This window comes from Manacus candei, unplaced genomic scaffold (genome assembly GCF_025592945.1).
Source record: "Manacus candei isolate 608988 ecotype Guabito, Panama unplaced genomic scaffold, ASM2559294v1 h1tg000011l, whole genome shotgun sequence".
NCBI lineage: Eukaryota > Metazoa > Chordata > Aves > Passeriformes > Pipridae > Manacus > Manacus candei.
This window is the reverse complement of record NW_026138059.1, coordinates 8440962-8463669: the sequence shown is the minus strand read 5'-3', so window position 1 is coordinate 8463669 and position 22708 is coordinate 8440962. Positions and strand designations below refer to the sequence as shown.

The 22708-nt window shown below is 37.2% G+C and overlaps 1 protein-coding gene across 23 annotated transcripts in view; it reads right to left on the bottom strand.

Moving 5' to 3' along the window:
• The window catches only part of MYT1L (myelin transcription factor 1 like), a 321644-nt gene that overhangs the window by 210639 nt on the left and 88297 nt on the right, over positions 1-22708 (bottom strand). For all 23 annotated transcript variants that reach the window (XM_051778259.1, XM_051778260.1, XM_051778262.1 and 20 more), the window contains exon 2: positions 2551-2665. The gene's annotated coding sequence lies outside the window, so the exon portion shown is untranslated. The remainder of the gene's footprint in view (positions 1-2550; positions 2666-22708) is intronic.

Sequence of the window (22708 nt, the reverse complement as noted above, 5' to 3'; positions counted from 1 at the left end):
GGCGGGTAACTAAGATACCAGAAATATGGAAGGACACATGATTCTGCTTCAAAAGCAGAGGAAGTACAGTCACAATTGCTGATCCTTAGGTCTTGCTTAATTTTGGTCAATACTTAGCTAAGTGTCTTGCAGGAAATTTGTGGCATAGACAAAACTCATCTTTCCCAGCTCTAAGCTAATTCTCTAACTAATGGGTCAGACTTTTCTCATTCCCTGAGGCACCATAGGACAAGCAGAAATAATACAAAGCTGGCTAAGAATAATGTTGCATACCAGGGATTCCTACACTGCCTAATTAGGGTTGCTTTACTATGTCTTTTCACTGCCATGGCAGGGCAAACTGAACACAGCAGCAAATATAAAATCCCTGATCTGTGATATTGTTCTCTATGGCTCTGCATCCTGTAAGGGACCAGATCATTCCTTCAAGATGTAAAATAACTATAATAAAAATGCTTAAGATGCTGTACCTTTCATTGGGTACAAGATGAAGCTTAATATAAGGCCCAGAATGATGTTTCTACCTTTTATCAGCTGAAGTGAGCAATCCTCATAAAGACCATTCACATAGAGAAGTGAGTTTACATGAGGTTTTCTGGGGTTAGCTCCTAAGTTTCAAACCAATTTACTCACCTACAGTATGTATAACTGTTTATATGTCAACCATGTCAGGTATATGGAATGTAAAGATAATAATTAACAAAACTTGTGTATCTGAAAAGCCTCTGCAGACAAAAAGCATCAAGCTTTAGATATATTTTAGGCAAGCAAAAAGAAAATGAGAAAAATCACACCAGCAAGGTTTAAGGTTAAGCCCTTGCAGCACGGCAAGAGTCAATATCAGATGTAAAGAAGGTAAATATTTCAATTTAGACTCTGGGGTTGTTGGTAACTTCTTATGAGTTTTCTCTCTCTCTCTTTATATTGGGACAGGATTGATACTTTTTTTTTCACCCCTAGGCCTATGTTCCTTAATTGTCCCGTTCTGTAGAAGACTCTACAACAGAATCCATCTAATTTTCTCATGTACATTTTCTCACTTCTCAAACTTCAAAATTATTTTCTTTAGCAGCCCACCAGAAAGGACTACACAGATTTCTCATGACCCTAAACCACAGCACAAGAAGTTCTATGAGCTCAACCTGTCCAGCTGAGAATTCATTTAATCATACTTTGCATATTCTCATCCCACCTTCACATATTATTTTACCACTTTCTTCTTCTTATACTTACATCTCAAATTACTATTGCTTTCCAATGCGATACGCTGTGTCTCATCAACTCATTATAGTAGATTGGCAAAAAATAAATCAGAAGTAAGTTTTCTCCTATATTTAATCCAAACTTTCTCAATAATTAATTAATTACTGTCTAATGTAATTAACTGATTCATGCTTCATCTTACTTTAGCATCAAATTTCTGAGTTTAACTACATTTATAACTGTTGTCCATCATCATCAAAGGGACCAAGTCAGCGGAACAATACATTGTATATGTGTTTCTATCCTATAAATTATTCAGCTTTTAACTCAACTTCTTCCTGACTTTTCTCTGAGGAGTGGGACCTATGATTATTAGCAGAGTTTACTCCCCTAATAAAATAAAATCATTCTGATGTTCTTTTGGGAAAACATAGAGGACCTGTAGGAAAATCACAGCACAATTGTGTCCTGTAATATTAGCTAATAAAGGTCTGTGAAAAATGGCTCCCCAACAGCTGCTCAGCATGGAATCTGATACTAGCTTTCTGAATTTCTGGGCAATGTACAGATTTTCTGAAAAAGAATTCAGTAAAAGAAAAACGATGCAAAAAAAAAAATCTCTGTGATGAACACCAAGGGAACGCCGCCTATTTTCTCTATATTCCACATACATGGAATGCAAATGTATCCAGCATTTTGCACAAGTTTGCAAGCAATGCTTAAGAAAAATGCTTTCCTCAAAACTGAAATGGATTTTACCAATATGAGCCTCTGAATTTACTTCATCCACATTTTGTACACTTGCACACTCGATTTATACACTCATTTGTTTTTCATGACAGCATATGAGAACTACTGTGATTACCTGGAGGTAGTAGGATGACACTAGGGGAAGCCACACTTTATGAATAAATATATATATACAATGAAATAAATAGCAAGTTTTCCAACCTATCCATCCTGCATACCTGACTCTATTGTTAATGTTTAATGAAATAAAATTTCCTATTATTTACAATTAACTAGTACTACCTTTCTGATTTCACAGTAAAAAGAATTCCAGTGCATCCAGGTCCAAAACAATTCAGGTACTCATTCCTGTTCTTTGTAACTACAGCAGCAGAATAATATATGCATCATCTAATTTAACTGCAAATGATTCTTTTAGCATGAATTGTCTGTTTAAAGATAATGCACAACAGAACTCTTAACTGCATCCCAGAAGTCATGCAGCACCAGGAAGATAAGATCACAGTGGTTACCAGGGGTAGCAAATGGGAAAAGCACTACAGGAAATGAACTCTTGTCAATAATCTCAAGAGAGTGCTATATTTAGGTCAATTGTACCTGAAATCGTTTGGTGGGGTAATTGCTCTTTGGTACAGACTCCGCTCTCTGAGCCTGTCAGAGTGCTTGTAGGTCCACTGGATTGGATTCACCAGTTTTCTTCCAGACTCATTTTCTAAAAATAAAGAAAAAAGAAAAAAACTTTAATGAAGAATAGTAAGCTTACTAGGAACACAGAAAATCTCTCATACGTTATTTTAGCTTTTAAAAATTGCTTTCCATGAATGCATTTATACAAAAACTTGTTCCAATATCTAACTGGTTGCCCCAGTTTTCTAGAATAGAAATTTGTTCAGTTTTTCAGATTTTTTATTTGGCCCAGTAAAGACTTTCCAGATATGTTAAATAACTGAGGTGATTTAAAGCGCTTTTGTTGATCAGTTAATAATCAATGCAAAATCAGAATTGTTCTTAAATCTTATGATGAGTCCCAGTGCCACATTATTCTGGCTTTTATTCGGGTGGAGTCCTCAACTGATAATACAGCCTATTGTTTAAGATGGTTCATTCATGTATTCAGAGGAATGTGATTATTCAGATTTAGGAATCCAATCTAATGAGATACATGCTGACCCTTTACATCAGCTAGCTGGATTACTACAAGTATCAGAAAAGAGCACCTAGTCCATCTGTCTTATTTCTTAGAAGAAATATAATATTCTGCTTTGATAGCACAAAGTCTCCCACAGAACTACTCCTTCTTCACATTAAAGAGTCAGTATTAACCAGATGAATTTTAAAGTAAGGAAAAGCCTTCAGTATGCATTTACCTTCAACACAGACAGATAAAGCATCATATCTGTAGTCACTACTCAGTGCTTGTGATTAGCATCTACCACAATTAAAGAAAATGTCATGATGTAACTACTGCTGAAGAATAGACTTGTACTTTTTATTAAAGAAAATATAAAGGGAATAGGAAACAATACTGAAAGCTACAGTAGGCGCATCAGATATTTTAGCTATTGTTTCTTGTGAAGAACTTCAGATTCAAAGATACTCATTAAACTGAGTAGATGGCAATAACAGACGAAGTGTTAATGGGGCAGCAGTGGAGTGTGTCAGGAAAACGAAGAGACCCTGAGGGGCTCACCATGCTGTTTATGCTCAGCTAAATTCAGCAGCATTACCATAAATCCTCTAAAAGATATTGTACTCAATTCCTTATATGCTACTTTTCAGGCAAGGAAATATTCTACAGAGTAGAAAATGGAAACAACAATAAGACTAAAACTATTTTCTATTAATCAAACTGCATGTAAATACTTAGTGTAATTACTATCACTTCTTTTTGCAATTTTATAAAAACAAAGAGAGGGTCTTTCAATCTTCAAAATAATGTGTGAATTTATGTGAAAATTTCTGAAAATGTACACAGGAACAAAACCTTCAAAGAACCATCATTTCTCCCATAAAATTTTTATAATTTAAGGATTGGGTTTCAATATTAAGTTCTCACATACACAGTTCAACTGGCTAAAATAAAGATACACATAAACCAAATAACTTTTCACAAGACTCCCAAATTCTTGATTTCTAGTTAGTTTTTTTATTTATTTTAAGACAGCATTCTGAGGGAGTAAATTAATCGTTGGAAATATACATAAACCATAAATTCCAACAATTTACTTTTTAAAAAGGGATATGGTTCTACATGTATCTTTATGGTGACCTTAATACACCTTTGATCTTAGAACAAAACTTTTCCTACATAAGGATAGGTGGATTTATTCAGGAGAAAACAGCTGTAACAAGCTGCGCAACTTCAACTATAAACACAGGTGCAGGTAAGAAATAACTATTTACAGAAGAAAGGTACTAACAAAACTGTGAAAGGCTTCGCTGCCTATTCCTCTACTTCTGCTCGGCCAGCGCCTCGCCTTTCCTCACGCAGGAGCCGGCGCGGCAGGGCTGGGCTGCAGCACCACGGACAGCGCCCGCTCATTCCTGGTGGGAGTGACACTAAATGCAGGTGTTCTCTATATCCTAATTCGTTGATGAATTTAAAAATCATTTTAAAATTAAAATAATGTTGAGTTTTTTCATTTTTCTCCCAGTGCCGTCGTGTTGAGGTCTGCTTATGATTTTTAATTCTCAGATACAGCGAGAATTAACAGATTTGAAAATGAGTTGGTTGTTGAAACATGAAGACAGAGCTAAAGGGGCCGATGGTGATGCTGGCTTCCACTATGTGCTCTTGACCTTCCATGTCAAAACTGATGTCCGCAGTTTTTGGGGAATACTGTTTTGCATACATAAATCTCTACATGTGTAGTACCTATTCAGAGACCTGCCTTAATATCAAACACGTGGCAAATGCACATGCAGCCATAGGAAACTTGCTTGCCACTGAGACTACTGGAAAAATGAAGTCCCAACACTTTTCCAGTCAAATTCTACTAATGATAAAAATGCTTTGTTTCAGGAACCCAAACAAAAAACTCAGTTACCCTTGTAGAAGTAGAAATATAGGGCACTTGTAAGAGGCTAAGGTGCAGACTCTCTTTACTGTTTAGCACCTAAGAAAAGCACATTTAAAAGACAGATTAAATGTCATGGTCTCTGAGATGCCCCAAGCGATGTACTTCACAGGAGAATGGCAGAAACACATGGATTGGATACTTTACCCTTATAAGCACTGGATATTTTAGTAGAAGACAAGAAAATTCCCACAAAAAGGTTACATTCTGAATGATGCTGAGAACCTGCAATTTTAACAAAGGTCATAATGAGCCCCCGGTTCTTATTATCCCTGAAGGTATGGAACAAAACCTGAACCACTAAAATAAAATCACAAGGAAATGTCCAGCTCTAGTTCAGTTTAATGCAAACACCTGCCTTTAAGAGGTTGTGTACTTCCTCTAGTGCAAGTATTTCAACAGTAGTGGCCACTTGAGCTGTTTCTGGCAGTAATTTAATTGGTTTATTGGGGTTTTTTTCAGGAAAGATGAAATAACTACAACTATTTCTAATATTTTGATAGAGTTTTTTTAGAATTAATTTTTTAGAATATTCTGACTATTCTAAATTTCACTATTTGGAATAGTCATTGTGTTTCATGCCATCTGTCTTGGAGATGTGGAATAGCAAAGGTTGTATGGATGTCTGTTTTTCCAATGTTTTCAGAAGAATGAAGGTATCTGCCCAGTCAAAAAAGCAATTTACATATATATATATATATATATATATAGTGAGACAGTGGGAAAAGAAAGAGCCCTGTAAAGTGGATGGGATGATTACTACTTCCTTTCAGATCAGGGGAGAGCTCTGATCACTGAGGTTTGGAACTCAGCTCAGTGACCTTGAATATTCAAACTCCACTCATGATCAGAGAGCCACCTCTTCCCAGCTGGGATAGTGGTCAAGCCACCACCTTGGATGGGTAAGAAATCTCTCTCTTTGTCACCCTTGCTTAGAGCCGTCCCCCCAGTGCCCTGAAGCTCATCTGGATATGATGTCTCTTCGGTCCTTCAGGGACAAAGACACTTTTTGGTGGTAGAGGGAGACTTCATGAGCTCTGGGAGAACAGGAATGCAAATACAGAGTGGATTTTTTTTTAATGTTCTGCTTTTTCCTATCCAGCACTAATTATCAGTATCCTCTGAATGTATCTTTTTCTTTTCCTCATCCTGCTGTAAAACCACACTCAGTGTTCTGAACACTCATTTCTTTCTGCTTTTGGTTTTCCCTGGAGGATATCCTGTAGACCTTTTAAAAAAACTCCACCTCAAAAAAAAAAACAAAACAAGAAAAACATTTTACTTTGTAAAAAACCCCACCCTTTTATTTTCTTTTGTTCCTGGATGAAACTGAGCCTTTTGTCCAAAGTAGGGTGCTCTTTCAGGCTTTACTGCAATTCAAATACAAAATACTTCTATACCTCCCCTGAAACTCTTAACTAGCTTCACACAAAGAACAACCAACACGCCTTGTTGGTTTGTGTCATCAAACATACTTTGAAAGTTTTAATCCCCTTTTGGTGTATGTTCAAAGACACCAGAACAGCTCTGTTGGCTGGTACTGCAAGAGGAAGATGTCCTATTCCCTCAGGAACACCCCAGGTGGAGCTGCAGAAATGCCAGTGTGGCCAAAGCTGCTGTTGTTTCTTAGTTGCCCACAAAAGGCTAAACCTGAGCCTAGAAAACACTGTGCTCTGGTAATACTGACTAGGAGTGCTGTTTTTAAGACTTACACTACTATATCAGCAAATTATACTGACAAAAACCATGATACATTTTTTCCATCTTTTTACATTTGGGAAATGACATTTAGCTCTACCAACAAACCCCACAAAACCAGGGAAAGGCTAAACTCAAGGGGATCTGACAGCACAAGGAGAAAATATTATACTGGTGTTTGGGATAATGTGGTGATCCACTTGGCTTGGCTTGCTGTGGTACTTTAATCTACAACAAATGTATATAATTTCCATCAACAAAACATTTAAAAATATGAAGTGTAAACATTTGTGAGCCTTTACATTAACTTTCATGTAAATCAACCAACAGTCTTAGTGCCAACCCTGTTTTGAAATAATGTCTTCTAGAGTTATAAAACTCTATTATCTATAAATAAAAAAGGATTATTAAGAAAAAGTGATCTTAAATATAAAAATATAGAAGAGTGAATGCCCTTCATCAGAGGAAGAAGATACCCAAAGTTGACATTAAGTGCTCTCGGAAGATTTATGAATATCAGCACTGAAAGTAGACAGTGCGTGAGCATCACTGTTATTACTGGATGTCATGTTTTCTTATGTCAAGTGTAGCTTAGGTAGGATTAAGGGTTCAAAGAATCAGCTGCTGCCAAAAAAGAATTTAAAACTAATGAGGTAAATACACAACTGGCACTGAGGGGAGTTTTTGGAAAGGCTGTGTGCATCCCCCACACAGTAGATAAATAGTTATCTCCTGACTGTGAGGCACACTGGAGAGACTGGGAAACAGGGCACTAACACCTGAGTGAAAAAACAGGGGACTTTCCTGACTGCAGAAGGCAATGAGGACAGTGAAAACACAAAGTGTTTGAAGTGTTACTTGCTCTTCCAAAGTGAGCAGTGTGCCCACTGCCAGGACAATATGGAATCTGAAAATTGCCTTAAGTAGGAGGAACACACCCCAACAGGACTGGATGAGTCAGAATGTTTTCCTTTATCCTACATCTTAAAACCCTACTACAAAGCAAATTATGTTAGGAGAAAGGCTATGGCATTATAAGCTGTTGATCTGGAGGCATTTCAAATACCTTTTGGTCAACAAATATCTTTTGGTGTTCAGATTCATCTCCTCAACACAGTATTACCCAGAGAGCCAGAGCAGAAGAAAATCAGCAGGCAAATAATCAAAACAAATGAGTAAATTAATTTTAGGGTAGAGAACTGATTTGCTTTTCTGTATCTTATCTTCTGTTTTCTTAACTAAACTGGATGTAGTGATGGCATCTTAAGGAAAAAAAAACATAAACAACTAGAAAAATGAAAACATAAAAAAAATAACATTAACCTACAGATTATAGACCTACTCACTGCAGACTATGAACTATATACAGTAAGAGTTAGCAGATTTAGTTTTACCTTCCTACACTGACAACTGTTGGACAAGACTTCTATTACAAGTGAATGCAGCAAAGTGTCGTGTTACTGATGTGCCTACAGTGCCAGATTTTGGGCAGGGCTGTTTATACAGTCTACTGTGCACTGAGGTCAGATCTACCTAATGACTACAGGTGAAAGTGCTGAGCACCTACTGACTCCTCTGTAGACTAAGGCCCAGTTTTGCCATCTGCTGTCACAAGTTAAAATTTTATTCTCTCTCCTTTAATCCCTAACCAAAATTGTTTAACAACAAGGCCATCTTCTGAACAAAACGAAAGTAAAAGTGCAACACTCAGCATATTGTAACATAAGGAAGCACAGAAGTAACCTTTTCAGTACACCAGAATGAAAGCTGTAGAGCCTGGTCCAGGAAACACACTATATTTCCACATCAGATCCATTTCCTGTGTCTCCATTTGACGGTGACTTAAAAGGTCCTGTGTTGTACCCAAGGTTGACATTTGTCTGTATGAACAATTCAAAATACTTGAGAAAAATGAATATGGTCCTACTGAATAGATTTCTTCAAAAATTATTTGTGAACAGATTAGAGCACTAAATTAGTCCCAAATTGCATTCACAGTAAAATGTAGCCATGGCTATTGCTCTCTTATGTTCAAGTGATTTATGGTTTCAGACTATCTCTCAGGTGACACTAGCTCAGAAACCTATTCTTCTTTCCCCCTTATATTTCACTAGTACTGTCAGGCCACTACTTAAAGCAGTGCCTCAGATGCAAAGTTGGGGTATCCCACAGTTTGCTGGAGATAGACAGGACAACATTTACAGAACACAAAGGCAACACAAAACCCCCAACAGCAAATAGAGAGAAACCAAAATATGTTTATGAACATATGCATTGAGAGGACAAAGCCTTGATGTCCTCTGATACTGGTACAGGAGACCTCAAAGGGGTCATGGGATATTTGTGGGGCGACTTCCTACAACAGACTGATTTTTAAGAGTCAAAAGCAAAACACTAAGGTGGGCTGATGTAGCAGTTACAGTTGGAACTGCATATCAAAGAGCTGTACAAGCATATTGGTAGAGTAAATGTAGAGTATTCATGAATGGAAGAATAATCTGCAGATGCAGATACACCAACAGGTGTACAACTTGTTCCCAAAGGTACAAAAACTACATCATTAGTAAGAATCCATTATCTAATAAACTGCAGCATTTTTTATCCCTGTGCTACTTAATTTGTATCAAAAGATAAAGAAATCAAGAATGCTTGACTAGCAGGTAGACCAGGTGTTGAATAAATAACTTATGGATTAACAGATACTGCACCATAAGACAAGCTTAAATTCTATTTAGATTCAAAAATATTTATAAGGCTATAACAAAGAGAGATGCTGGTTTAAAGGAAAATGTAACAAAAATCACAGGAATACTAGCATTTATAAATGGAAGAAGGAAGCTTCTATCCTTTCATCACCTCCCTTGAACCACAGAACTTCTCACACTCATTGTATTGTCTAAGAACTTCAGGTTTCTCCATGGAAACAAGCAATTGTTGATGACTGTATGGGCTGGAAAATCATAAAACAGGAGGGAATAACATAACATACTGTGTGGTGCCAGAGAAAACAATGGCCTTTAAAATGGGCAAACAAGAGGCAGAGCCAGGTAAGAAACTCCTCCCTTTACTGTAAAATTGTTTAAGACTTAAAAAAGAGAGAATGAGAAAAAAAGTAATTTAAAAATAGTCAATGGTCTCATGCAATAGCCTGTGCCATGGCTAAGCCACAGTCAACTCCCTGCTACATGCCAAAAGGTCATCTCATGATGAATCCAAAAGCACGAGATAAGCACCCTCTCTCACCTACGTGTGAACGACAGAAGGGAATAGAAGAGACAAGAAAAATTAAGAGCCACTGCTGAGATGTTGAAGACCACATTTGTATTGTCAAACAAAAGACACAGCGAAAAGCAGAGAGACAAGCCAGGGGAAGAGATGAAGGAAAGAGAACAAAATGTCTCAGGGCTGGGTCACTGCGGCAAATGGGAGAAGTTTGAGGAAAACATGTCAGAAAAGCAAGCATAAGTGGGTGTTAGAGAAGATTAAAGGAGTACTTATTAACATTCTGGTTGACAAAGGTAATGAGGTATGTGTGTAAAAGGTGAAGGTTACAAATAGGGTAAGAGAAGATTATTAACATAAGCCGAAGCTTTCAACTAAGTACCAGAAGTAGTGGCAAGGTTGTAGGAGTATCAGTTGAATGTTTTTCATAACTTGCAATATTTTAATTTCTACAATAAAGCATTACGACGATTTTTAACATTACAGTTGCTGTGTTAGATGTTAGTATTATCCAAACCCAGCCTGCATAACGTAATATTTGATCACCTTGCCCAGTATGACTCGGACCATCACCATAATTAAGGTAATGTTATCAGGTAGTTTTTTCTCATCACCTTGGCAAGTTTCAAAAGCTTCTGTTCACTGACACATTTCTAGTTCAGTGGCTATTGTTTTCATTCCTTTCATCATTGTTTATTGTTTTGCAACAGATTTGACAAATAGTTAAAAATCCTCAGGGTTTTCTCACCATGTTCTTCTTTGATCGAAGTCTCATTCCCACAAACAAAATAATTTTCTAAGTTCAGGTCATGACTATGGACACAGAGGTTGACAACCTGCCCTTTTTCTACTGAAAGTCACAACAGGTATGGGTTGTTTTGTTGCAGGCACTGTGAAAGGTAACAGCAGGTTCCCCTCTTGGGGCTGAGCTGAGGGACTGTTGGAAGAGGAACACGCTGAGAGCAGGACTACATCTCAGGAAGCTGCCATGCTGGACACAGGTCCTGAACACTTCTGCAAGAGGAGCATTAGCCAGTGTTCAGGAAAGCTGCACCTCAGCTTTCCAGTAATAACTGTAGGAGAGACAGTGATGAACTACAGACTTCCGTCTCCAATTCTTGAGCCTTACACCTTGAGTGCAATTATTTTCATGGCTTGAACGAGAAGAAGTGACTCTGAGACTCAAATTTTCAAAAGATTTAAAAGCCTAAGTACTTTTGAGATTTTGAACCTGAATGTGGTGAGTCCCCAAGGAACACTTAAGTTTGGGAGTAGAATTTAACACTGGTAGTCAAAGTATATTAGGAGATTATTATGTATGACTAAAATCAAGATGTATTTACAACAAGTTCCATCTTATTACCATTAAAGTCTACAAAAACCCTGTATTTTTTGTAAATGACAGCAGGATAACAATCATGAATTTAGGTAAGACACTTAGAAAGTGCTACCCAATTATCTGAGGACTATAGCATAAATTAAAACAACTGTCAGCAGTTAAGATTGATTCTCCTCTTGTAGCCATTTATTAGTATTGATATAGAGTTCTATTACTGAAATGAGGATAAGTTAGACCCTAAAACAACGGGCAGTTCAACACTATCAGCTTAGACCTTAGAATTTTTTTTCTGTGTGTTTTAAATAATCGGCACTACTCTGGATCAAACATTTATTGCAGAAACTCAAAGGACTTTTCGACTAACTTTTCCCAGGGGCTAATCGATAAGCCTAATTAAAAAAAAAGACCTGCAACCCTCAATCGTTCAATTGCTCAGGACTTTCAGTAATACCAGTTGCAAGGAGGAAAGGCTCTCTACTTGCCATGATTGAGAAGCTTCAAGAAATATTAAAACCCAAGTGCAGATAGTTTGGCTTGCCAGACAGACAGGAGCGTAACAGAATGTCTGAGTCACAGCAGCTACAAATCGTCATGTGCAAAGTCAGTGACAGTCGAAGCAGTTGTGAATGAAAAAGATCAGCAGAATTCCATAAATGTTTCTGTTGGTTCAGGTGCTGGGAAAGATACAAGCACAGCAGCAACCTACAGGTACTCGTCCCAGTGCGAGAAAAAAGACATGGGGCTCAGACACCAACATGGTGAATATGAGACAGGCACAAAGGCTGCCAGATGGAGAGGAAAAAGCAGAAGTACTAAGGCAGAGGGAAGAAAAGATTATGTACCCGTTACCTACATGAATAGGTATATAAAAGCATATCATACCTATAGTGCAAAATTTCGATATCGAATTCTTATTTACAACACAAAACATCCTTCATTGAAATCTGTGAACTCGTCAATATAAAATTCATTAATATTTTCTTTTGAAAGAACTGATTTATAAATTCTGGAGTCTATTTCCATTGTAGAAGCCTTTGTTACTATTTATAAAGTACATTCGTTTTCATTTAAATTAAACAAAATATGTTGTAATGCAAAAAGATTGAGAAAATAAGAAAATTTAAATAAAAAACATGCATACACTGTCGCCAATAAATACATGAAAAAGCTGACAATTCTTAAGTAGTTGAAAGATTAGGGAAATATAAAAATATTAATGGAAATGAGAAAACTATTTTCCATCTACTTTTCCCAGTAAACAAAAAATTACAAGAAAACAAGCAAAAAATTGCATTAATGAACTTCAGTAACCGCACTTAATCACAAAATCTAGTCATGAATAGGCTGCTACCATAAGGTAAGACAGGTTGCAGACAGTCCTTTATGTAAAAGCAAATGTCAAAAGAAAAGCTCTGATATTTGGTTGTGGGCTCCCACTTTTCACATAGGCATTTCCTAAATCCATGTTTGATGAGCTTCTCCAGCTATAAATTCTGTAAATTCCCTCTGGAGCAGTGCAGAGTGTGCTTCATGAAAATGTCATCTGCCAGCACTGCAATTACTCACACTCCAGCAATCATGTGCACAATGCAGAATGGGTCGAATTCAGGTGAGAACGAGAACCAGCAATCAAGCCTCTGGAATTGAGAACAAAGCCATTTTCTTTCATTTGCCATCAACACAACCATCAAGGCCTTAATTACAAGGCAAGTGTCAAGCCTGGCTGCTGAAAGGCTTATTATTATACAGCTCAGCTTCAAATCAGTTTTGTATTGATGAACTGCAAAAATGAGGAAGCCAGCTTAGCCCCACAAGAAAAGAAACAGGGAATAACTGATTATGTGATTGGCAGGGAAAAACAAGGACATTCAAAAATACAATTTTAGATAGTAAAAGAATTAGTGAGCAGCTCACCTAAAACCTTTCAATAAATATATTTTCTATCTCAATAGCAAATCTGGGTCACCTGATAATTAAAAGGACACTTTTCTTAGTTGAGACCATTGTAGTGTCCACAGAAGACACTGAAAAAAGTCTCTCTTTAGGTCATGCATTCTGTTTTTCAGACAGTAATGCATGTCTGTGAGCGTTCTCATTGTCCCCTTCTATCTAATTGCATGTCTTTACCCCCAACACAGAGATATTCAGTGAATTGCACATGTATTCACAAACCCTTGTTCAACAATTATCTATTCACATTAGATTAGTTGTCTTTATACTGAACAGCAGATGAGAAATCATCATTTAGTAAGCAACAGGATTTATTTATGTTGATTTAATTATCAGTAAGTACTATAGTACATAAATAGAAAGAGTACTGAAAAATGTCATTCACACATATTGTTAAAAAAAGACCAGATCAGAACACTGCTGCATTACTAAAACAGAAAAATATTTAGGCAATTGTTAGAGGAAGCATTGGTAGGTATGTGGAGTACACTGAGGCGCCTAAAGACAAAGATAAATGGAAGTGGTAGATAAATGGCTTATCAGAAGTTTACTGGCATAGTTTGATGTTCTTGATGTGGTTAGACTGTAGTACTTTAAATCCTTGTTTTTGTAAGGGCAGAAAGAAGGTACTTCAGCAGAAAGACATTAACAGAATTTGCTGGAAAGAGAGCTGTGTCATATGCTCCGTAAAGTCAGACACCCAGATACCACAGAATTGAACAGGGTCTAAGAATAAAATGAAAAGTAAAACAGACACTGGTGACAGACCCTTCTTTGGAACCCATTTGTGATAGTCCTTTCAAAACAAACAATTCTCCTAATAATGCACATTAATCACAGCAATAAGTTAATATTTTTCTAAAGTAAACCCTTTAAAAATGCGAAATAAAATTTTCAGATGTAGCCAAATAAGCCATCAAACAGAAGCCTACTCTGATTTCTTCAAATGAACTTAAGGTCTTACAAAGAGCAAGGCAGAATATATCCTTGCACTGAATTGCTGCGATGTCAGAAATACTCCTGTTTTGATAGACTAATAGCAGAAGACAGTAAGAAACAAAAGTAGTAACATATACAATTAATGTAATGGCATAACTGGCAGTCTCACATATTTACTATCACATGCCTTGCTTTTTTCTGCAGGTGTATTCCCTCATTTTCTCCCTCTTTATCCTCAAGAAACAAGAGCAGCATTTTCTTCAGAAGTAACAGACTCCTGCTCTGTGCACATATTGAGGGAATTACATGAGACAACTGCTTCCTTCCAGTTCATTTTTTAGTGTATTTATATTCCATGCACTTCATACATTTCCAGCTAAGCATGTGCCTAAGAACTTTGCAAGCTGGACAGAACAAGTGCAAGACCCTAACCATTACCTTCCAAACTCTGCCACTACAACAGCAGTTATCTCTGACATTCAACATACAAGACATTCTTTCAAAGAGCATTACCTAAATACCACCAGGTAAAAAAAGTGAATTACCAGCCTTTGAAAGTATATAAACAGAAGTAGTTCTCCAGCTACATAGTATAGTGAAAGAAAACAAATGAACCAAACAAACCCAACCTCATTTAAAAAAATGTAGTACCTTTCATATGAATCAACTTATTTTTAAACTTGGAAGTAAACAGGCATACTTGGGGTGGGAAGAGAAAGGGAAATCTTCTATGTGTAATTTGAGGATACCACCTACAAAAAATCAAATGGAATACTACTTGCCCACATTAAAATTGCCACCATGGCAGGGAAAAAAATGTTTACATTGAAAAGGACAAGTTGCTGTTCTAAAAATAATTTTTGTGAAAGTGTTGTTTATAATTATTGCAACAGTGTATTCCTACAGTTAGGACTGCACCAATATTCACTTGGCAGGCAGCAGGAAATCATACTGAATACAGAGGAACTGCAAGCCAACACCTCTCATGAGCAAAAGGCTGCACAAACTCAAATGAGCTACTGACATTTCTAAACTTAAATTTTGTCAACTAACATGTACAAGAATAAAGGAAAACTTTTTAGTTGTTAAATGTACACAGAAAGTCACAAAAAAAAAGTATTAATGTTTACCCTTAATTGTTTCTAGAAGTTTTCAAGAGTCTACAAGATAATTGGAGTTCACAAAGATGGACTCGGAAAGAAAAGAGAAAATGGTCAAAACTATAAATGTCTTACTTTCAATTGTTTGAAGGCCTTAACACAGATGTATTTCTAAAAGCTTGTGATTATTATACACAGCTTGTGACTGAGTGCTTCAGTTTTGCATATTCAGACACAGATGTTATTGAGTTCCTGTGATGACCATGGGCTGCTACCATTTAGAAGACAGATACTTTTATGGTGGACAGCAAAGGTTACCCAACACTTTGGACAGCCTTGGTCATTCTGTACTCTCTTTTTAGACAAAGGGACAGCAAAAATTCATCCTCTGGAGAAGATCCTGATGCGATCACTTAGTGAATGGCATCACAGAGATGGGACAATGCTATCACTTCAGAGAAATGCTGAGGTACAAATTCAGCGAAATAACTCAGATACTCAACTTCCTAAATTGTCTACCAGACTCATTCAGTCAAACTTCTTTCATAAATTTTTATAAGGATTTTATGGCCAAACTACATCTTTACATAATAGAACTCAAAAGTGAGTTCTAATTCCAAAGGTCACAATTTTAGTGTGTAATTGTTGCATGGACCAGAAAGGTGTCTATCGTACACAGGTTTATAAATCTTGGACTGGTCAAGGTTATTTCTTCTCATTTTTTTCTTGACCAATTTCTTATTTTGCAGTAGCTGATGAAAGCTTTAACATTTATCTCAGTACATATGAGATTTGGACTTCTCTTTATAAAAAGCCTGATAGGTAAAGTAAAATACCTCTGCACCTTTACCTCTACTCTCGCTCTTAAATGGTGCAAATTCAGGATGGATCACTTGGTACATCTTAAAATAAGACTGCATGTTAGGTCTTTCTCTGATTTGAATATCACAACACAGTAATTTAACATACTCAGTTATTTCAAAACTGATAATAAACAATAGCTGCAGATCAAGATAAGCAATGGTGATATCCCTTCTGAGCAGGTGGTACTGGATAAACTTGGATAGGTTCGGTGGGACCAAGTAAAACCAATGGCCCAGAGAACACAGCCAGATGTGAATGTAACTACCTATGCTCTTTTTCCTACAGTCTTTTCTCTCATCTCATGACATCTCTGATTTCATACTTTTATAGCCAGACAACAAGAATCTGAAAACCTGCAAAGGCTGAAACTCTCAAAGATAATTATTTGTGAGCTTTAATAGTGGAAGATAATGCAAATTGAATACTTATCTATAACTTTATATGTACATAAGTAATCATTTTCCCTTGTGTTGTCTGAAATCAATATTGGCCAATTTCCCAGCTTTCCAAATCTGTTACTTCACAGTTTACTACCATCTATTGACGTTGCATATATCTTTCTACTTTATTAAATCATTCTCTTGACTCAGAGATCTGCACGAACAGAGCTGCACAGAAAAAAAAGCACATGAGTTTATGTAAAGTGCAACACAGAGGTTGACATTTATGTACACTATCAAATAACAAAACATGGGTAAGTTTCAGGCTTTGTTTCCGAAGGGAGTGTCTTTCTCAGACTTCCAATTTGGAGGTAGAGCCACTGTTATTCTAATCCAATGCATACAATTTCATGTTAATTCCAGCTATACACATGCATTTTCACCTGTGTACTTCTGGAAAAATAATAACTTCTTTTGCCATTGTTTTATTTCAGGAATACCCATTCTTGGATTATTTTTTTTTTCCTATATAAAGTGGCATGCTGCTAATTGTAAAAGCATTTTTGGTGTAAGCTACCTCTTACAACAGAGTCTATCCTTACTATTGTTTAACCTTTTATTCTTCAGCCTCTACACAGTACAGAAAGATCTGGATGGAAAAAGTTATAAAAATATAATTGGTTTTGTCATCACTATGGTTACAGCATTATTTCTTGAATATAAAAAATTCCACAGTCTATTTTTAAAAGATTCAAACTTGTGATAAACCCAATGTATTTAGGAATTTCTGGTCCTCTCATTTCTGAAAGCTTCTTTTTCCTTGATCTTCCTGTTTGATTCCTGGGCAGCACTATTCCAAAACAATGACAGTTTTGACAGCATGTGACTGGAGACAGGAGAGATGACACCCAGATCAAATTACCTATCAGCAGTACAGTCAGGAATTGGCAGCACAAGTGGACTTTCACAGAGTAAAAGGCAATGGGGCACTAGGAAGTGTGCTTATAGCAGGCCTCACCAGAAAGGTGCTACTCTCTCCATACAGTGTAGTCTTTCAATTACTCATACAGTAATCCTCAAAGACAGGAAATTTTGGTAATCCATTATTAGGATGACAGACACAACTGGTCTAATCTCTATCCAAAAAGAAATGTCAAAAGGATGAATACTTTCTAATCATTAGGAAGCAGAGAAACACATTTTCATTACTTATGAACATAATTTTTGTGAAAATAGAATACAATTAGATTGTTTTGAGGGAAGGGAATTATGAGTACATCTGTCTGCACAGGGGAATTCTCTCTGACTTTACCATGGTAAATTTAACTTTATTGTTCTTCATCCAATTGCTGAACTCTTACCATCAGAACTGAATGAGAAAGTCCTCCATAGTGTACACTGAGTAGTGGGTTTTCTGGAGGCATTATGATGGTTCTTGCCAGAGGAGGCACCACCAAATACCAAAACACGTTTTCCTGCCAAGAGGACTGGTATAGAAGTTTGATATACAATGGAAAGTAAAGACATAAACTACTGAACTACAAATTTCTATGGAAAAGCTTGCTAGCTGAGGCAGATCAGCCTCTGACCAATTCTAAGCAAGTATTTTCATTTGACGAGTCATTTTTCCTTGGTTTGGTCAACATAAACAGAAATTTTTCTGTCATAAACCTTAGAAGTTTCCAGAGCAGTTCTATTTGTAAGTCATTTTAGTGATACTAAGTAGCATCTATGCAAAAATCAGATACACGCATCCTTGTGGACAGTGGATATTAGTGCAGGAAGTCTTCTAAAGAAACCAGTAGAGATTTAAAATAAAACAAACAAAACCGTCAAGCCTCAGGAATTACAGCAGTGGGTGTTAGAAATATCACCTATGTGCCAAACATTTTAGCCTATGTCAGGAGTTTACAAGTCATGGCTGTACAAAAAAACTGTATTAAAATAAATGTGTTTGGTCATTTACTCTTTCCAAAGTTCCTATCCAATAATTTCATCAATTCAGTGTTCCTCTGGGTAAATCAGAGGTGATAACTTAGTACTTCTTTGCCCACTGTGATATGACATCATTCAGCACACTGCTAACTTTGGATGTCGTTACCTGCTGGGAACGATGTGTCAGAGTCATCTTCAATGTTCTAATATCAACCCCTACAACAGGAACTTTAAGATGTGAAACCTCTCGGAACAATCTCAACCCTCTGTGACTCCCTGCAGGGCACAGGGAATCGTGGGTTTTTTTCCCTAAGCAAAGACAGTTTGTCATTTAATCTTTACAAAATTCTCTAATCCCAACATTTCCTTTAATATTTACTTCTTTTTACAAGCTCACATTTTTACAGAATCAGAAAATCAGTCATTCAGGCTGAAAGGGACCTTCCTGCTCCATGCAGGGTCAATACTGAATACAGACCAGGTTGCTCAGGGACTTTTTTCAGCTGAGTCTTGAAAACCTTCAAGGATGAACATCTACAGCTTCTACGGGCAACCTGTACCAGTGCGGGTTTTCCCTTTCCATTCTTCTAACATTTTGCACACACAAAGCAGAGACATGCATCAGATAAACCAGCTCATGTTCAGGTTTGGGTTTTTTTACTATCTAAAAAATTATCTAAGCTACTAATTTTTCATTCAAATCAGGATTTCATGAGACAACACAGTTGTGATACACAACTGTCATTATATATTAGCTTTCTTTGTTGGTAGAGGTCTTTTCCGATCCAAATGGTTCTATGATTCTATGATATTCTGGGAAATAAAAGTAACTGGAACTTCCTGAACCAGCTAAACAACAAATTTCAGAGTAAGGGAAAGAAGTAACTTAATTTATGCCATTTTTATTATTTGCTTCTGACTTGATTTAACAGAAGGAAAGCACATATCAGTACTGGAAAAACACTGAAATGGCTCTAACTAGGTGATTCTAATTACTATTAGAATTTCAAAAGGTGTCTTGACAGGGTGCAATGTTGTTTTATTGCCTGCAGTATCAAAACTGATAGTCATATTATGACTATTATATATTTATCAGTGGAATCATTTGTTCAGAAATTGTAAAAGGGTCAGCTCATTAATCTGATTCAGCTTCTTTTACAGTCAGTGAAAAGATATCATGAAAGATAACTCAGAAACTACAACAGACACTAATGTAGGAGAAAATCTTACTCTAGACTGCAAACTAAATGAAGTCCATCATAGCAGAGCCAGAATTCCCCCAAAAATAATTTTCCAGGTTACACTTTTTTATTGTCTGCTAAATAAATGTAACAAACACACTAACTCCACCTCAGTCCCTATCAAAAGTTTTAGCATGCTTTCATGATTTTTTCTTTCACTAGACAATCCCTGCATGGGTAAACCTCAGCTAGATTTAAGTTTTCAGCTGTTGTTAGTAATCTAGAAAAACTAACATTTATGAAAATATAAAGTGGTTTCTGGGGAGTAGTCATAAACATTCTGGAAATTCTGTTACACTCTTGTTTTGGCCATTACATCTCCTGTCTAGAATGTGCTTTAGAATAATTCACTGGGGCACAGGGCTGTTGGGTTGGAGAGGAGGATTAGAGCAAACAGCTGGCCCACATTTAAAGGTTTTTATGAGCATTTGATTTTTCTGCATCTCAAGTAGCTTCTGAATGCATTCTGAAACGTTGTGAAGTGCTTCTCCAACCATTCATGAGTCAACCAAAATAATTCTAGTTCGTTTTCATAGGCAAAAAAATTTACAAAGCCAGATTTGGTAAAAAAAATTTATTAGATTAATCAAATTGAAAATTAAGACCCTTATGCTTGAGGAACACCTCAACACAGTAATTTGCAATTGCAGGTATCAAATTCTCTTACTCAAATTACAGACTTTTTTGTCCAAATGGCATGTGCATTTGCAAATTTTAGAGTTAAATAGGATCCAAGTGATTTACTGGTTATGTGTTAATCCCCTCTCTAGGGTTGAACTTATCCACTTGTGGAACATGCATTCAGACAAAACACTGCCCCTGACTGCTAAAGAAACTTCCTCAACCCTAATCAAAGCCCGCCCAATGCAGTTCTTATCTGCACCTGCAACTACCACACTCAGAAAGGATAAAAATCTGGCATCTCTCCCTAAACTGTGGACTGTAGCAACTTCTGTGGGTATTTAATGTGTTAAAAAAACCAAACAAACATTTTTTACCTCCAAGCCCAATAAAACAAAGTCAAATACTTCTTGTTTTCTTTTTAAAGCATGTCTTATTTCAAGCCAGCCAGTTTCTACATGTGCGTACAGCTATATGGATATGCTTCCTACTTTTGCTCAAAATCTAGAAATAAACAGCAATTGTGTGTAATTTAAATGTGCACTTTTAAATAAAGCAAAGCTTCAGGTTTCTTTTTTGAGGTGGATTTACTCTTTAATAACTGGTAGGTAGAACTTGGCTTAAAACCAGCCACAACAATTTATTTTTAATTACCATTAACCTCAGAAAATCTGTTTTCCTTTGTGTCCATCCCTCACAGCATGGTGAAAGCTCCCACTCCAACCTGACACACAGGCCATCACAGAGCCCAGATGCCAAGCTCCTGAAAACAGTCATCCAGCAGCAGCATCTGGCCCCTTGGTGGGCTCTACAGGCAGTGAAGCTGACAGCTCTGGAGTTGCCTGTGGGTCTGTCATGTACTTAGACTGATAGCTGAGCTGACTTATTCTAGTCAGTACCATTTTTCTTTGACTTACCTTTGATCCCGAAATATTTGCATATCATTATGTGCCTGAGAAAAAGTTCCTCTGTAAATCTCTTATGAGCCCTCTGTGTTTGTGCATTCTTAAAGTAAGAGGTGATACCGCATGAAGGGAGTCACAATGTGCATTACTTGTGATGTTGTCATGAGATAACCTTTCTCATCCCTTACATAACACATCCCATGGTTGGGACAAATTGCTACGCGATACTCCGAGAAATCACAAAAGATCTAACAGCAGCCCTATAAATGACACAAGGTAGGACTGTAGGTCCCTTTCAAGCTGCACATTAATGTATTCATGTGTTAGTCTCCTAAGAAGGCTGACTTTACTCCCTTCTACCCTGATTACCATACCCATTAGCAAAGGTGTACAGCACAGCCAAATTCCAAGCAGGCAGAGACCTGGCACTCTGGGAGGTTGGAAGGAAGGGATGAGAGCAAATAAGAGAAAGCTGTAAGCTAAACAGAACAGTAGGAACAGGTACTGGGGGAAAAACAGAAGCGACCAATGATGAATCAAGTTCAAGGAGCATTATTGACAAGCCCAGCTCGTAAGAATTCATCTAGCCTCCATAAACCATTCATTGCTAGGTGGGGGGCAGCTCCTATTACCTTTAAGAAAAATTTGTATTGCTGTTTCTAGACTTCCTACTTCTTTCCTGAAAGTTACTTGTCCCTAAGGATCTTCTACTATAATGCATTTCATGACAATGAAGCAGTGACCCTCTTTTTCTCCCCTAAATATGTTTACTCATAAGTTCCAAATGTTATCAGGCTCTATAGTAATTTTGACTGTGAAATTTCCCTTCATTTTTTTAATGTCAAAAGACGTAACATAAAAACTCTCTCAGAAAATCAAATTTAATTCTTTTTAAATCTGGAATTAATTACCTCTAAAAAAAAAGAATCACAGGATATGCCAAGTTGGAAGGGACCCATGAGGACCATCAAGTCCAACTCTTAGCCCTGCACAGGACCATCCCCAAGAGTTACACCATGTGCCTGAGAGTATCATCCAAATGCTTCTAGAACTCTGTCAGGCTTGGGGCTGTGACCACTGCCCTAGGGAACCTGTTCCAGTGCACAAGCACCCTCTGGGTGAAGAACCTCTTTCTAATATCCAACCTAAAGCTCCCCTGACACAACTCAAGACATTCCTCGGATTCTGTCGCTGGTCACCACAGAGAAGAGATCAGTGCCTGCCCCTCCTCTTCCCCTCACAAGGAAGTTGTAACTGCAATGAGGTCTCCCATCAGTCTCCTCCAGGCTGAACAGAGCAAGTGACCTCGGCCACTCCTCATATGGCTTTCCCTTAAGGCCCTTCACCATCTTTGTTGCCCTCCTTTGGACACTCTCTAATAGCTCAGTATCTTTCTTATATTGTGGTGCCGAAAACTGCACACAATATTCAAGGTGAGGCTGCCCCAGTGCAGAACAGAGCGGGACAATCTCCTCCCTTGACCG